Below are 17,830 nucleotides of genomic sequence, written 5' to 3' on the forward strand. Positions count from 1 at the left end.
GGTGAACTGAACCAGGATGGGAGCTATCCCTAACTCTTCTTTTGTAAGGTACATTATACTATGATGCTAGAAAATACCATAGCTGACATGAGTAAGTAGAGATTTTTAGCAAAGTCCCTCAACACCAGGGTTAACATTATAAGCCCCACCTTACTACTCACCTTACTACTTGTACTAATATTTATTTCTATAGCACTGCCAGATCTACGCAGCACTGTATATTACACGTTAAAAGAAAATTCCTGCCCAATAGAGCTTACAATCTAATCAAAACAGACAGGACAAATAGAGGACATGGGATTTCTCAGAGAGGGAATGATAAAACAGACATGGGTATTTTAGATTATAAGCCACCCAGAAGGTTCACCATTGCTGCGGGATAGTAAGATTTTAATAAACTTGGAAACAAAACAGAGAGTCAAGAATTAAAAGCAACCTCAAAAAAGTGGGCTTTTAGCCTACATCAGAGAATGATGTGGAGACAGTTTTTCCCCGCCCCGACTCATTTTCACGTCCCTGCGAGTTCTTTTCCTGTTTCTCCTCCATTCCTGCAAGCTCCATACACATCTGCACAAGCCTCAAACACTTTAAAATCATAAGTGCAAGGCTTGTGTGGTTAAGACAGAGCTTACAGGAATGGGGCAGGGACAAGGACAGTGACAAAACTCATTTGTTTCCAGGTATTTTGTAATGGAGGAAGAGATGAAAGGGTCAGCAAGGGAGGTGCATCGCAGCGGCAGGGGGGATGGGAGGAATAGAAAGATGCTATACAGGGGGATGGCAGGAAAGTTGGGACAGAAGCTGCAAGGGTTCTGCTGCACAAGGGAATAGGAGGGAGGGATAGAAAGATACTGCACAAGGGGATGGGTGAGAGGGGAGGAAAGATGCTGCACATGTGTGGGAGAGAAAGGAAATATGAAGAATTGGGGTAGAGGAGAGAAGGGAGAGATGATCATTGTACATGAAAAATAATAAGACCTACCCGAAAATAAGACCTAGTGCCTTTTTTGGGCCCCAAATTAATATGACAGTGTCTTATTTTTGGGGAAACACGGTAGTAGTATTTTTAAATTCTGCAATAAAATATACTACATCAAAATTAACTCACAATACACAATATAAATAGAAAGAAATATGTTGTATTTATTAATAGTTGACTTGCCGCAGCAGCAGTAGCAAACTGGCACCAAAAAAAGCTACTTGTGGGAGGGAAAGAATAAACACAAGATAATGGAGGTAATGTAAGAAAAGCATTATACGCCAATCAGGACCATGGAGTTGTAAGCAATTTTGGGTTGCAACTGAATTGTAGTTGGTAAAAATGTGCTGTCTGACTCCATCTTAAAAAGAAAAAAAATAATATACTAATTTTTTAGCCCGTTACATTAATGGGTGCTAGAATAGATGTGTAGACTTAGGCATTTCTTTCTTTCTATATGTATTTCTTTCTCTCTCTCTCCCTGCCCCCTTTCTTTCTTTATTTCTTTCGCCCTTCCTTTTACCTTTATTTCTGTCTCTCTCCCTTCCTTTTACCTCTCCCCTGTCCAGCAGCACCCCTTCCCTGCTCCCCCTGTTCAGCAGTAGCCCTTCTCCCTTTTAACTCACCCCTGTCCAGAAGCACCCCTTCCCTGCTCTCCCTGTCCTGCAGTCTCCGTTTTCCCTTCTTTTTACCTCCCCCGTCTAGCAGCACCCTTTCCTGCTCCCCCTGTCCAGCAGTACCTCTTCTCCCTTCCCTGCTCCCCCTGTCCAGCATCCGCTAGGCCGGGCAGCCTCGGGGCTTTTGCTAGGCTGGCTTACATTGCATTATCGAATTGGGCTGGCCTAGCAAATGACCTGCAGCTGCTTGTTGAAACCGCGGCTGCTGCTGCTGCTGCTCCGGAGATGAGAATAAGAGGCGTCCTGGCAGCTAGTCAGAAGACAGGAAGTGAATTGGAGTTTGAGATCGGGGCAGGAAATCAGCTGAGGCCAGCATCGGAGATCAGGGCAGAAAATTAGCTGAGGCAGGCACTGTGCATGCACGGCACCACGGACCCAAGTTTGAAGTGCGCATGCACACTAAGGGTTTTATTATAGCGGATGGCAGATGTATCAATATTATAAATATTTACCAGTACTTTAGATCTAGAACAATTTAAAGTTTAATATTATTAGGCATTGGAGCTGAATTTGAAGTTGGACAATAGAAAACCAGAATAAGTTTAGTGCACCAACTCTACAGCGTTGCTGCCAATCACAAACAACAAAATGAACAAAAGATTTCAATAGGTGGCCAAGCATCCTTTGAGTTTAAATATTAAAGAAAATACACTAATATTTTATAGGAACCTAATACATATTCTGTTAAATAGGAGTGATCCTATCAAAATGTCTACCTGAGTCACCACTTGGTATATTATTTGAAATTTATAAGTCAACTAGTATAAGTTGACGCATACCAGGAGGTTTTTTTCCATAACCAAAAGATAAGTAATACTAAGAACTATGGGGTCCTTTTACTAAGGCGTGCTAGCCATTTTAGTGCGTGCTAAATACCAACACGTCCATTATATTCTATGGACGCGTTAGAATTTAGCGCACCTTAGTAAAAGGACCCCTATGTTTCCTGGCTAAAGGACTGAACTCCTTTTTCTTTCTTTATTATGGACTTGGTTTACTTCAGCATTCCAATGTGTGTGTGATTTTGTTATTAATAGGCTACAGTATAAATTAAGAGTCAATGGGTTGGAACACTTAACAGTTTAAAACCTTTTGAATTCACCACAAATTCAACACCACGAATACCTTCCTCTTCCCAACTCACTGATACGACTCACCTATAATATCTGATCTACTCTTTACCTTTACTAGAAATGACCAGTGTTCTTCTTTTGTAACCCACCTTCTATAACTTTTTTTAATCCGCCTTGAACCATAAGGTAATGGTGGAATAGAAATCTTTAATGTAATGAAATGTAATGTAATAATTGAATATTTGGGAATATATTCCACACTCAACTACAAAAATCTTATCCTTTAAAAATAAACTCAACTTATAACTGCATATTGTACTAAACCCTAAACTGCAGAAAATGTAACTCCCAACCAGTAAACTCCTTCCATTTGCAAGGCAATCTGCTACAGCTACAATTAGGCAAAAAACTCTTCAGAGCCATGGGGGAACCCTTTAATATTAGGTTCCTATTTAATTGCCAATAATAACGGCTCAAGTGCTAAATCAAAAAGCAATGGTGACAAGGGGCACCCTTGCCTAGTCCCCCTATGTAATGTGAAACTTGGTGATAAACAGTTATTAACATATATTCTTGCACCTGGCAATGTATAAAGTGCTTTAACCATATTACAGAAGCCATTGCCCAATCCAAACATAAAAACATAAGAATTGCTGCTGCTGGGTCAGACCAGTGGTCCATCGTGCCCAGCAGTCCGCTTAAGCAGCGGACCTTAAGTCAAAGACCAGCGCCCGGAGACTAGCCCTACCTGAGTATGTTCCGGTTCAGCAGGAACTTGTCCAGCTTTGTCTTGAATCCCTGGAGGACAGACTCCGGAAGAGCGTTCCAGTTTTCTACCACTCTCTGGGTGAAGAAGAACTTCCGTACGTTCCTACAGAATTTATCCCCTTTCAATTTTAGGGAGTGCCCTCTCGTTCTCCCTACCTTGGAGAGGGTGAACAACCTGTCCTTATCTACTAAGTCTATTCCCTTCAGTACCTTGAATAATTCAATCATGTCCCCTCTCATTCTCCTCTGTTCAAGGGAGAAAAGGCCCAGTTTCTCTAATCTTTCACTGTACGGCAACTCTTCCAGCCCCTTAACCATCTTAGTCGCTCTTCTCTGGACCCTTTTGAGCAGTACCATGTCCTTCTTCATGTACGGCGACCAGTGCTGTATGCAGTACTCCAGGTGTGGTCGCACCATGGCCCGGTACAGTGGCATTATAACCTTCTCCAATCTATTCGTGATCCCCTTCTTTATCATTCCTAGCATTCTGTTCACCCTTTTCGCCGCCGCCGTACATTGAGCGGACGGCTTCATCGACTTGTCGATCATAACTCCCAAGTCTCTTTCCTGGGAGGTCTCTCCAAGTATCGCCCCGGACATCCTGTATTCATGCATGAGATTTTTGTTACCTACATGCATCACTTTATACTTATCCACATTGAACCTCATCTGCCATGTCGATGCCCATTCCTCGAGCCTGATTAAGTCACGTTGCAGATCTTCGCAATCCCCCTGTGTCTTCATTCTCTGAACAACTTTGTATTGTCCGCAAATTTAATCACCTTACTCGTTTTACCAATGTCCAGATCGTTTTTAAAGATGTTGAAGAGCCCAGGTCCAAGCACCGAGCTCCATCATATATGACCATTCAACTCTGCCAAATGCCTTCTCGGCATCTAATGATATTAAGAAGACAGGTGACTCTAAAGACTTAGCAATTTGAAGCACATGGAAACACAGCCTTGTATTATTTGCAGAATGCCGATTAGCAATAAAGCCAGTATGTTCAGACGCAATCATTTTTGGCAAAAAAAATGCCAATCTGCTAGCAAGCACTTAGAATAAATGTTTACATCAACACTGATTAACGAAATTGGTCTGTAGTTACTCACATCTATAGGATCTCTATCAGGTTTTAGAATTACAATCACAAGGGATTCTCTCATAGTACCTTGAAATGAGCCTTGTTCTAATATATGACTGTATAGTATACACATTGTACATGTGGCAGTAAAAGGTTCTGAAAGTGCTTACAGAATTCCACAGTATATCCATTGAATCCTGGGGTCTTACTAGATTGTAATGAGCTAATGACATTTATAATTTCCTGCTCTGATATAGGGGAATTTAATACCTCTGTTATTTTCTGATAATTTAGGACCATCTAATTTTTTCAAAAAAGATCTACAAGCATCATTAGCATTAACACAATCAGAGGAATAAAGTTTGTTTTATAGAATTCCATAAATTGTTTTAAAATATCCTCACTTTCTGTAACAATATACAGTGATTTCAGGCTTCTCCCACTAATTTATTCAGTACAATGTCGGTTTACAATTCTTGAGCAGGAGAAGCAGTGCAGTTAGGCTGCCATCTTCATATGTTGCAGGCTCCGCCGCCGCCGTCCCCCCCCAGTCGCAGGCTTCGCCCTCCCCCCCCCCAAAAAAGCTTACTTCTGAATATTCTCCTTTATGCTGGTCTTGTGGTCAAGAAAAAGGCACACTAGACCATGTTTCAGCACAGAGACATTACTGGGATCCCTTATGGACACAGCCAGACAACATCTTAGCACTGGGAAAAAAATGCTGCTCATACAACTGGATCTGACCGCAGCATTTGACCTAGTAGACCATAACATATTACTGCAAATCCTGGACACAACTCTGATAAAGTAAACTCCTGGTTTGAAGGCTTCCTGAAATCCAGAACATACAGAGTAAAATCGGATAAAGTAAAATCTGAACCTTGGTCCAACCCCAATATCCCCTACTCTATTCAACCTATATACTGCCTCCCTTGGAACATACCTGGACAATCTAGACATTACCTCCTATAGTTATGCAGATGACATTACCATCCTCATGCCGTTCGATCAACCAAAGATAGCCATGACAGACACACTACCTCAAACACTAGAAGCAGTAGCGTCCTGGATGAAAGATCACAAATTGAAACTCAACCCAGACAAAACAAAATTCATCCTCCTCGAAAATAACTAAGCCCCAACCTTAACCAATATAGAAATCAACTCAATCAACTACCCCATTCAAACCACCCTAAAACTATTAGGAATGACTATAGACAGATGCTGCACCATGCAGCCTCAAATAAACAAAACAATACAGAAATCTTTTGCAGTTATGAAAAATTTAAGACAAGTACGAAAATTATCCGAAAGACCACAATTCCAGCTCATAGTTCAATCCCTTATACTAGGCCTACTGGATTACTGCAACATCCTCTACCTCCCCTGCCCTGCAACAATGACTAAACAACTACAAACAATCCAAAATACAGCGCTGAGACTCATCTACTCACTGAAGAAACACGACCATATTACAGAAGCATACATCGACTCACACTGGCTACCAATTCAAGAAAGAATACTATTTAAATTCTACTGCATGCTATTTAAATCGTTAAACGGAGACAGCCCAATCTACCTAAACAACCGCCTCTACCAAACTACATCACCCAGACATAGAAAAACACAAACCCCTTTCACACACCCTCCAATCAAAGAAGTCAAACGGAAAAAACTATATGACGTACTACTAGCAACACAAGCAGCAAAACTGGATAACCAAATCTCCAACCTACTGATAACCACCCCCCGAATACAAGATCTTCAGAAAAGAAATAAAAACGATACTCTTCAAGAAATCACTGAATCACTCTTAACATATCAATTACCTTCCATCCTCCTGCCTTCACCCCACAGATTCTACCAGTTCTTCTCAATTTCTCTTGAATTCACCAATGATCCTATATTGTAACCCACCATTTATAACTCTTTTGTAATCCGCCTTGAACTGCAAGGTGATGGCGGAATAGAAATCTCTAATGTAATGTTATTTTTTCACTCTCTGGAAATGGGGTAGGATGGGTGGGCTTGGGGATAGCTTTTCTTAGAAATTTTAAGAATATCCTTTGCATTGTGACGATATTGTTTGCGAACAGACTTGTTAGAATTTATATTCTCACTTGCTTAAAATGTATGCTTAATATACAAAATTTTAATAAAATTTTGGAACTTAAAAATTCTGTATCTGGACAAAAACTATTTGTAGATTTCCAACCAACTTAAAAAAAGACAGCTATTCATAGCCATTATTTAGATTATACAATCATTCTTTTATTCCTGAAGATTGAATATCACAGCCACCCCTTTTAGGGATAGTATTTATGATTAGTTGGTAAGATTTTTTTAGTTTGTAATTGTATTACATTTGTAAATATATTTAATTTTTTTATTGTAATATATTGTTTATGGTTGTATAAATTTTATTACACTTGTATTTTTTTCTATTGTAACCACTTTGTACTATTTTGTTTGGCTAAGGAGGAATAGACAAACCAAATTAAATTTAAAGTTTTTTTGTATACTCTTCAGCACATATTTTCACAAGCTTCTCATGTCTTTATGCATGCCAGAAAACCCTTCAAATAGGGAAATTCTGCAAGGCCTTTACCTTTGAAAATGAGCTCACAGTGGGATTGCCAGTCCTAAAGTTAGGAGTGTCAAAATTTCCCTCCTAATTTCCCCAAGAACTGAATGATTTTGTTAAAAATATACACTGCAGAGTAATCTATCCTGTAGGAGTAGATTTGACTTACCATATCTATATATACTTAGTCAGATCAAAAGGCAAATCTATCCCACTTCCTGCCTCTGACAACAGAAAAATGCCAAGGAGAAACATGAAGCTCATGCCTAGTCTCATCCATCCAGTTTCCATGGTTTTGTGTGTTATATTACACACTGTTGTATTTATTGGCTTGCAGCTGTCCCATCTTGTCCAATCCCCTTTTGAAACTACCTCTGCACTAACCTGTGGCAAGGAGTTCCACTAAACCAGTGTTTCTCAAACTGTGTGAAAGGGCACAATGGTGTGCCCCAAAGAGATTCTGGGTATGCCAAGAGAGATTCCAGAATTTTACTGTATTTTTAAAAATTCCATTCATAAGTATACACTAGAATAGATAAAATGTATGTTGTGTACGCAAGAGTCTGTCAATGTTATAAGTGTATGTGTCTAAGTATACAACCGCCCAAAGAAGCATTATTCTTTGACCCGATTGGTCCTTAAAAACTAATGGCAAGTAATTTTATTTTTATAACTCTATATTGCAACACCATTACAGAAGCTCATGTATACCGCTCTGAATTGACTACCCAGTCATTAGTAGCGGTATAGAAGCTTTCAATAAATAAATAATCCTAACCTGAACAACAAAGCAATCAAGGCTTTGTTACCTTTTGGATCTTATCTTTGTGAATTGGAATTTTCAGTTTTGACAAATTAAATTAAAAGAAGAGAGAACAATTACAGATGGTGGATGATGAAATGTGTGTTTGCTTGTCATCCATTGCATTGATTAGCAATTCTAGTTCTATCTACTTTAGTTTCGCCGTTGTTACAATTACCCCTACATAGCTTAAAGAACTTAAAATAAATAACTCTCAAATTTAATTTTTTTTTGTTTTACAATTTTATCTCAATTATATTGTGCCGTGAAAAACATTTGCTCCGTTTAGTGTGTCAGAGCTAAAAAAAAGTTTGAGAGACACTTCACTAAACAATGCCATGAAGCATAACAGAAGTACTACTATAACTATTATTTCTAAGCGCTACCAGATGTACAAGCGCCGTACAGAATCACAAATGAGTCCCTACTCAAAAGATCTTACAATTTAAACAGACAAGACAAACATGATGCCAGGGTGGGGATACAGTTAGGAGGGATGGTTAATCTGCTGGCCAGGGGGCGAGCAGAGGGGAGTAGGGTTAAGGATTGAAGGCTAAATCAAAAATGTGTGTTTTTCAGTCTGCTTTTAAACAAGAGAAGGGGCATGACGGACAAACTCGGGTAGTTTATTCCAGGAATAAGGGGCAGCTAGATGAAAGGAATGAAGTTTGGAATTGGCAGTGGAGGAGAAGGGTAAAGATAAAAGCAGCTTATCTGAAGAATGGAGCTCTCAGGGAGGTGTACAAGGAGATGTGGGGTAGTGTGTGGGGTCTGTGTTATGTGTTTTCTGTGCTTATCTGGTGAGTTTAGGTGGATTTTTGTGACTTAGACCATGTTTTACATGGTCTAAGTCACAACGTCCAAGTTCCGTCTAGGCTCTGTTGTTAAACTTTGGGTTATACATGCTGTACGACTAAGTCTAAGCCTCTCCACGTCCCACCCAACTCCCACCCTCGACAAGCCTCCCGAAACGCCCCGTTTAGCTTTGGATGTTAAGCGGCACTATGAAGGCCTAGGTCATTTTTAAATACGTCTAAAACCCGGTTTTATTATCGGCGCTTGGACGCTTTTGAGAAATGTTGGTCCAAGTGCCGACTTAGGCCGGTTTTTGGATGTTTTTCTCTTTCGATTATGAGCCCCATAGGTGTAATCTGTGTTTTGCATGTGTGACCAAGGCCAGGTGTTTTGATAAGAATGATACTGAGCAGCTGCCACATGAACACACTTGTAGGTTAATAATATGAATTTGAACTGTATGTGGAGGCAGATAGGGAGCCAGTGAAGTGATTTGAGGAGAGGGGTAAGGTGAGTCTAGCGAGGTCGGCAGAAGATAAGTTGTGCGGCTCCTTTAGTGTGACCTTGAACAGTTTTGAAGGTGCCTGCTGAAATTGTTATTCAGCAGATATAAATCATGAGAGTTCTAGCTTCATCACTGCATATCAACAGAATGTACATTTGTCTTCTTCAAACAAGTAATGTTAGTAATCTGTCTTTTATGCACACACAGATTTCCATTTTCCATTTATGAATTACACATTTTTTAGTGTTTCTTTTCCAGTTCTGTTTTCTAAACACATTGACAGAAAGCACACTTTCATCTCAATGCTAATTAGACATTTGTATCTTCACAATATTTAAATAGCTAATCAGTTCTCAAACTACTGTTCTCTAAAATAGCTCCTTTTGTCAGTGGGGAAACTTTTTGTAATAAATGGTTCACTTGATCTACTCTTCTTTTCATTTAACTTACCAAAGGAGACTGCAGAAACAGCACAAAATAAGAACAGCTCAGCAACAAGGACATCATTCAGCACCGCTTGTATATTTTCCTCTATTGCAAAATGTGAGTGGGGAATTCTACTTCAGTGGTTCTCAACCCTGTCCTCATGGACCAACTAAGCTACTCTGGTGTCCAGGATCTAGCTCATACATATTTCACTGTGAAAATCTCCATATGTAACCCACTTTAATAAGGGATTCTAAAATTTTACAGGGTGTGCGAACGGCACAATGAGCACGTAGAGGCACTCTGTGGATCCTGCTACTTCAAGCCAGAAAGAGGTTCACTTTGTTTTTCTCTATGCAATGTCTGAAGATGTAATTAGTGGTCAATACAAGGTAAGGGCTTCAAGTTGGCTGGTGCCAGATAATCTTTTTTTGCAGATGGCTAATGAAACACCACCATCATTTTGTTGTCCTTACAAGCAGCAGAGTAAGAAAAAGCAAATAGGACCTTTAGCATAAGGACTTGCTAACGTACAGAACAGCACAGCCTCTCAGCACAACTCGCAGAATGCAAGTAAACCCACTGCTTAAGTCCGAATCCATTTCTAATGTATTATGAGTAAATTGCCACAATTGCCATTATAAGTAAAAACTGGATGCTTTCAAATGCTATCGAGTCGTGCAATTTCATTACTGATGCAGGTTTAAATAAAAGAAAGGAGAAGGCAGACTACAGTCTCAAACATCACAAAATAAGACCCTAAACAATCTATACAAAACAGAAGGCAAGTACTATGGCAAAGAGCACAGATACACTGCCTTTATTGTATGCCACTCCATTTCATACATATACATTCTGGATGTCTTGAAAAACAGACTGAATGCTGGCAATGTTTCTGTCAATGACAGTAGACAATTTAACTCCCCTACATTACCTCTATGCTGTAATCTCACCTGAGCTTCTTGCCTGTGGGAGACCACCAATTAGCAGCCACAACAACCAGAATGGCCGTTTCCTGCCAAGAAAAGAAAAGCCCAAGTAAGAAGACAATTACGTGTTTGTCAAATAATCTATATAACTATCTAAGAGCCTGAAAAAAAACAAGAAACAGGGTAAGAAAAGTATTATACAGTAACAACTGGTGGCTTGAAGGTCACATGCTGCTTCAGGGATCTTAAAATCCCAGTACATTAGAGAATATCTAAAGAACAACCCTAGATAATGCTTTAGAGGGGGGAAAAAAAAAAAAGCCCCAACAAACCAAAAACCAGCATAGCTTGGTCTTTTGACTCAGGTTGAAGTCTGCCATCCAATGGGATCTGGTGCACCTTAAAATGACACACTGACTCCTGGTCTGGAGAGGGCACGAACACTACTACCATTTCTGTGGTAGCCTATATCTTTGAAAGTGTATGCGAGGGAGAAGAGGGGGAACAAAAACTGGGTAGAACCAAGGCTCTGTTATATATATAGTAAACCAGTTTCTCAATCTGTGTTAGCATGCTTCACTTTTCCCTCTTTCTAATACTCATAAACCCTTATCACTCCAGATCTAAAAAAACTTTAGTAACTATAGCTGTAAATCTCTCAACGTACATTTTACCACAGGTCCCATTTTACAGTGGGACCTAGTTACTAATAATCCACATTAATGGAATTAGTGCATATTTAACAGCTAGACATGAACATGTACGTTTGAATAGATCAAACCAACCTTCATTATCAAAACAAAGTTGAAATTACTTGCCTAGTTTACTTGTGTAGCTAATTCACATAAAGAGCCGCACCTTTGCAGAGTTCCCTTCTCTATTATGTATAAAACCTCTTTGATGTCATTACTGTTCTATGGAACCAAGAAACATTCCAAGCTACTGAAAAAGTTTGAGGAAAATGTTTCTATCGCATCAAAGTAGGAGCAGAATTATAAAAGGAGGAAGCCTTTGGGTGTTGTCATCCAGAAAACAGTGGGATATAGCTGGAGGAGAAAGGACTATGCTCTCAGGGGCTCTGTAGGAAGGAATTTTTTTTCCAGTTTTCATTTTGGGAGTAAATTAAGGATTTCCTGGACACTGCAAAGATAAGTATTCTTTGCCTATCTGAGTAATAGGATTCTGATTCTGGGATATTGTTCAGAAAGATATTGAAGTGAATTTTGTAAGTAAACAAGGATAAAAGGAAATTTTCTTGGGTTAGAGGAAAAGAAGCTCAAGGAATTTGAGGTTGGTTTGTTTGACTTTTGTACTCAACTTCAGAAAATGAAAAATAGCTTAAGGTAGAAGATGTAATAGTCCATGGTTTTTCTTTCCATTGTTTCCCTTTCCATTAGCATTAAGTGTGGGAACGAATGACCCTTTAGGCCCCATTTTCCAGGTAACAGTCAATATTCGCTGCAGCCTCTGAAGGTAAACCCTTCTTCCTCTATAAGAAGTGTACCCTACTTAAAAAAAAAAATTAAAAAAAAAAAAAAAATATATATATATATATATATATATATGTGCAGAAAGTTTTTCGTGGGGGGTGGAGGGGAGGGAAAGACTTAAAAAACCAGAGCTGCACTAATTCAAAATTATATAAATAGCTAAAGAGAAGTAAATAACTACTTGCACCACACAAGCACACCTCTTTGCCTTCCTCCTATGGACACTTATAATGTCTGGCCTGTTCTAATTCTACATGAGCTACTGAATAATTTTTTCCTTACACCCCAACAAATAATATATACTGTTACAAAAGCACACTTGTGTTATATTGGATCATTTTGCATTTGATTGGGAGGGGGCGGGGCAGAAAGTCCTTGTATCTATGGATCTAAAATGTAACGTTCATCATCAGAGGAAAATGGAAAGAAAAAAAAAAGCAGTCAAGGTGAAACTAGATGTTCAATATAGTGTAACTAGAATGTAATAATGGGGGGGAGGGGGGAAGCAATGACACCTCAATTTAGGTACTCCATTGTCATATGTTTGGTGCCAAGATGCTATTGTAGAATTGGTGCTAAGATTCGATTATAGAATGCTAGCATGTCATCATTAGCATGCCTACTTTTAGGTAAGCCCTATTATACCATGTCAATAACAGATGTAAGTTGGCATACCTAGGTGTGCCATGTGACATGCATAATTAAAGGTATTCTATGAGCTACTGATATTCTATGAACTACTGGTACACACACCCATGGCCTGCCTATGTTCCGCCCTTTTTTGTACACCCCCTTTTAGTCAGGCGATATTGCACTTAGCACACAGGCACCATCAATTAATGGCTCCTTTGATGCGTGTAAGTGGCATGTACCTCTAAGTACCAGTTTATGGAATTGCCCCAAAACTATTTGTATGTTATTGAGGTATACAGTGATCTTCCATCATTCTGGCTAAGCAACCCAGCCAGTTCTTACACATCCAGGACATTTTCTTTACTTCCTATTTAGCAAAATATTGATATCAGTGATGCAGAAAAAGGCTGTTTCATTTGGAGGGGAATGGGCAACAGAGGTACAAGAGCCCCAGACACCAATCTAGTTTAAATCCTGTTTAAATATGATTAAAAAATAAATAGAGGGTGAATAAATTCAGGCTGAAGACAGACATTTAGCAACTTGCATTAGTGGGGGGGGGGGGGGGGGGGGGTTAGCGAAACAAGAACACATGAAGACTTCAAAGCCTGTTGCAGTGATGCTTAAATTTTCATAAAGAAAAAAAACCCCACTAGTTAGGGTAGTAACCTATCATCACATCAGGATTGTTCTATAAAACTGAGAACTCACTGAAGGCAACTTTTTGAAAAACTAAGTTCTAATCTTTCTAGAAGATGCAGTAATGACTTTCTTTCAGAGAAAAAGTCAGATTCACAAAGATTCAGAAATTACATTTCAGCAATTACTACCTTCAATAGTATGTGAACTGCTACAGCTTACTAACCAAAGGGCATTTTTAAGTTAGTCTTCACCAGCTGAAATCAACCAAGAATTTCCAGAGCGCACACATATCTGTCCAACAATTTGTATGGATTTTCCCCTAACAAACACAAGTATTGAAGGAGAGGGATAGCACACATATAAATAAACAAGGCAATTTCAAAAGTATTTGTCCAAGCTAGAAATGCATCTCTTTACTGTAACTACTTTGTCAAATAAGTGCATTAGTTTGGTTCTCCAGATTTATTAATAAAATGTTAACCACAGCATGATATACCAAGCCATTTTATATGTATCCTCACTAGTCAACCTAAAATTGACTTGGGAATGGTTTCAACCCTTAGCCTTTTCTCCTTTGCTGTTAAAATAGCAGTCCATGTGGTATGACATAAAAGAATGATTTATTCTTTTCTTAAATTCCAGGGCACGTAAGGAAAAACCCTGTGTTAACAACAGCTTTCCATTTACACCACTCCCTCAGTATAATGCGGAACTTTGGAGTGGGAACTTAGACCTACGTAATAAAGAAGGACACGTTATAATGAAAGACTTGTATTAGCTTGTATTATCAATCAAATAAAGACTCAATTTAATTTTTTAAATCATTTTAATAAAAGGAAATCAAATTAACAATAGCAATACGAGTCAAATAAAATCCTTTTCATGAATACAAACAAAATACACAATGGTGCGCATCAATCACGTGAGCTCAATGGGAACTACAACTAATAAAGTATAATCTAGTAAAAGATAAAAAATAGTTCTGGTATCAACACTCCCTACTGCGTTGTAACCGAATTTGCCTAATAGTGGGGTTTATTTTTATTAAGGTGCGCTGATTTAGCAAACGCCAAATGCTAAGATATCTATTATATTCCTATGGGCATCTTAGCATTTAGCACACCTTAATAAAAGGACCCGAGGATTTGAAAATATTTTAAAATTTAAGACTTCAAAATGATGATCAAAAAAGAAGCCTGAACAGACAAAAAAGTAAACTCAATTTGTATGTAGAAAGAGAATGCATCAATTTCAACTTTTCACTCCTTTGTGTATATGAGATACCTGTGACAGTTTTTATGTCCCGTGTGATGATGCTGGATAATGACAAGATCCTTCCACTGTGCATATACACCAACATATGGAGGAAAATAGGCATTTTTAGAAATTGTTTCAGGTACATTCATGGAAGACTTCAATAGTATTTTAGTTGCCAGAATGCAATAGTCTCTCTCTCTCCAAACCTGTAGTATTAACAACATTCATGAATAATTTTAAGTCTCACAGATCTAATAGCTGCAGAAACATTTGAAAACAAAAGGTTCCATCACGCATAACACACAAATAATGTAATGTAAATACTAAATTGTTATGTAAATACTAAATTGTTATGAATAATTTTTTAAAAACTTACAAAACTAAATAGAAATTAAAATATATAGTATTTAGCTGCCCAGTTATTCTACTGAATTCAAAAATTTCCCCTAATTCCCCCCTCCCAAAAAAAAAATAAAAAAATCACAAAAGGAAAATTGAATCAAGCATTTCTTACATGTAAATTAAATATCTATCTTTATGGATTTCTTTCTTTGCTGGTAAAACTGGATTTATCAATTACTTCCTTGGCAAAGGTAGCACACCACCAGCTCATCATTCAGATGTATAAATCCCATTTGCTTCCCTATGAAGGGGTCCAAGGAAACAACATGGCAAAGTGAAAGACAGGTCTCTCTCACCCAAGGTACCAACATTTTGGTCCTATCAGCCATAAGACTATAATGAAGATAGGCATGAGGCAAGAAGTTCCTCCAGGATTAAAGTCCTGGGCCCTCAGAGATACAGATTAGCACTACTTTGCAAGCAGCATACTTAAGCCCCCTTTTATCAAGCCACATTAAGTTTTTTTTTATCGCCAGTCACTGTGGTAAAAGCTCTGAAGCTTACAGAATTCCTGAGTTTCAGAGCTTTTACCACAATGGCCGGCAATAAAAACCCTGAGGCTTGAAAAAAAGGGGGCCTTAGAAAGAGGCCCTTTTACTAAACCAGTGTCTCTCAAACTGTGTGCCACAGCACAGAGATGTGCCCTGAAGAGATTCCATGTGTGCCAAGAGATTCCAGAATTTTACTTTCCCCCTCTTTTACGAATGCACAGCATGGTTTTAGCTCCAGCAGCGGTGGTAACTGCTCCGACACTCATAGGAATTCTATGAGCATCGGAGAAGTTACCGCCACTTCCGGAGCTAAAACCCGCACAATGCATTCATAAAAGAGGGTGTTTATTTTAAAAAAAATTCCCTGCATAAGCACACACTAGAATAGGTGACATGCAAGTCACATACACAAGAATCTGTCAATGTTATGAGTGTGTAAGGATAAAACTGCCCATACAAGCATCATTGTTTGACATGATTGGTCCATTAAATCTAATGGCAATTAATTTAATTTTTATTTTTTATGCCGTAGTTATCCTTTGTCACCGTTTGGATCTTCTTAACTTTGCGAACTTGGATTTCCAGCTCTGACAGAAATTAAATCGAAAAAAAGAGAGAACTACAGATGGTGGACAATGAAATGCATGTTTGCTTATCGACTATCTAGCTATGTTTTGAATTAATTTGCTTCAAAAATAAGCTCATCCATTACATTGATTAGCAATTCTATTCTATGTACTTTAGTTTCACTGTTGTTACAATTATCCATACATAGCTTAAAGAACTTTAAATAAGTAACTCTCAAATTTAATTTTTTGTTGGTTTTGCAATTTTATAATTTCAATTATAATGTGCCACGAGAAAGATTTGCTCCATTTTGTGTGCCAGAGCTAAAAAAGTTTGAGAGACACTATACTAAACAATGGTAAAGTTTGAAGTTATTACAGCTTAATGTGAGATTTCACTGTGTGATAGCTGCGAATTTCACAGACAACCTTTTGGGAACATTCCCACTATTTTTAATTTCAGGTCAAACAATAATGTTCTCATTTAGCATGTGGTACTTACTAAGAGTTAACACAGGACCACTTACCACTTCCTATTTGGGAGGCAGTAAATGGTCCTACACTAATAGTGCACTTCCATGTCCACGCTACAACCCTTGGCAGAAAAATTATTAAAAAAGCAAAGTAACACAAGGTAATGAGCAAACTACCACAAAGCCTCTTAACATGGTTGTTTGTTTTCCTGCATTAACCATACACATTAAGGGGTCCTTGTACTAAAGCTTAGCAAATGCTATATGCTGCACATCCCTTTTTATACCTATGGGCTTGCCACATGCCAGTGCATGTTGAGCTTCAGTAAAAGTGCCCTTAAGTGTTTAATGCACTTTAGTAAAAAGGCCCCATAAAAACCCAGCACTTAAAATGGTGAAAGCTGACAAGGCTTCAGAAAACCTTTGAAAGGGGTATGGTGTTTCCAAGGATGGGCAATTAGAGAAAAAAGTGAAGCCATATCTTTACACTTTCAAAATGTCAACAACTGCTTACTGCTGGCCATCTCATGGAATAGCAGTTCTAGAAATATTATGTACACTAAACAAATAATCAGCACTTTCATAGTCTGTTTTATACAAACACTTCCAGTCTTGATTCTTTCAATTCTGACCTCCAAAACTAACAACGTTGCCTAATTCTTAAATGTTACGTGTTATAAATGTGCCTGCACTCACACGCTCAGCACCCCTCTTCACACGCATTCCAGGACCAAGAAACCTCCCGCGGTCTTGCATCTCTCCCTCTCTCTTCCACTCTCTCCGGTCCAGCATGTCTTCTCTTCTCCTCTCCTCCCCGTCCGCGGTCCAGCTTCTCCCCCTCCACTTCCCTCCCCCGCCCGCGGTCCGGTATGTCTCCCTCGTTCTCAAACTCCCCGCTCCCACATCCTACCTTTAAGCTTGCATTTTAGGCCGCCGGCAGCGGCAGCAATTCATACACACTGCCCACAACCGACACCCGCCGCTTTCCTTCTCCGGCGTCCCGCCCCCTCCCTTCATGCAACTTCCTGTTTCCGGTGGGACGCAAAGCGGCAAAGGGAAAGGAGTTGCGTCAGAGGGGGAGGGCGGGACGCCGGGGAAGTTAAGGAGTCGGACTCGGATGGTGCTGTTTGTTTGAGTTGCAAGTAGTCGGAGAAATATCAGGACCTGGAGTGGGATGAGGCTGGGTATGAGAGAGCTTCTGCTTTCACGGCACTATTTGGGGACGTTGATACGTCGGACTGGCTTCGATTTCCT

The 17,830-nt window shown here is 39.1% G+C and overlaps 1 protein-coding gene across 3 annotated transcripts in view; it reads right to left on the reverse strand.

The window, feature by feature from the left end:
* The window catches only part of HDX (highly divergent homeobox), a 131,738-nt gene extending 114,127 nt beyond the window's left edge, over positions 1–17,611 (reverse strand). Inside the window, exons 1-3 of one of the 3 annotated variants that reach the window (XM_033946834.1) lie at positions 17,487–17,611; positions 14,672–14,850; positions 10,647–10,708 (exon numbers count right to left, since the gene is read on the reverse strand). The gene's annotated coding sequence lies outside the window, so the exon portion shown is untranslated. Of the gene's footprint in view, positions 1–10,646; positions 10,709–14,671; positions 14,851–17,272; positions 17,418–17,486 lie in introns of those variants that run through there. The other 2 variants (XM_033946835.1, XM_033946836.1) reach the window with 2 other exon arrangements.
* Positions 17,612–17,830: the final 219 nt, after the last annotated feature.

The sequence above is a fragment of the Geotrypetes seraphini genome, chromosome 5 (genome assembly GCF_902459505.1).
Source record: "Geotrypetes seraphini chromosome 5, aGeoSer1.1, whole genome shotgun sequence".
NCBI lineage: Eukaryota > Metazoa > Chordata > Amphibia > Gymnophiona > Dermophiidae > Geotrypetes > Geotrypetes seraphini.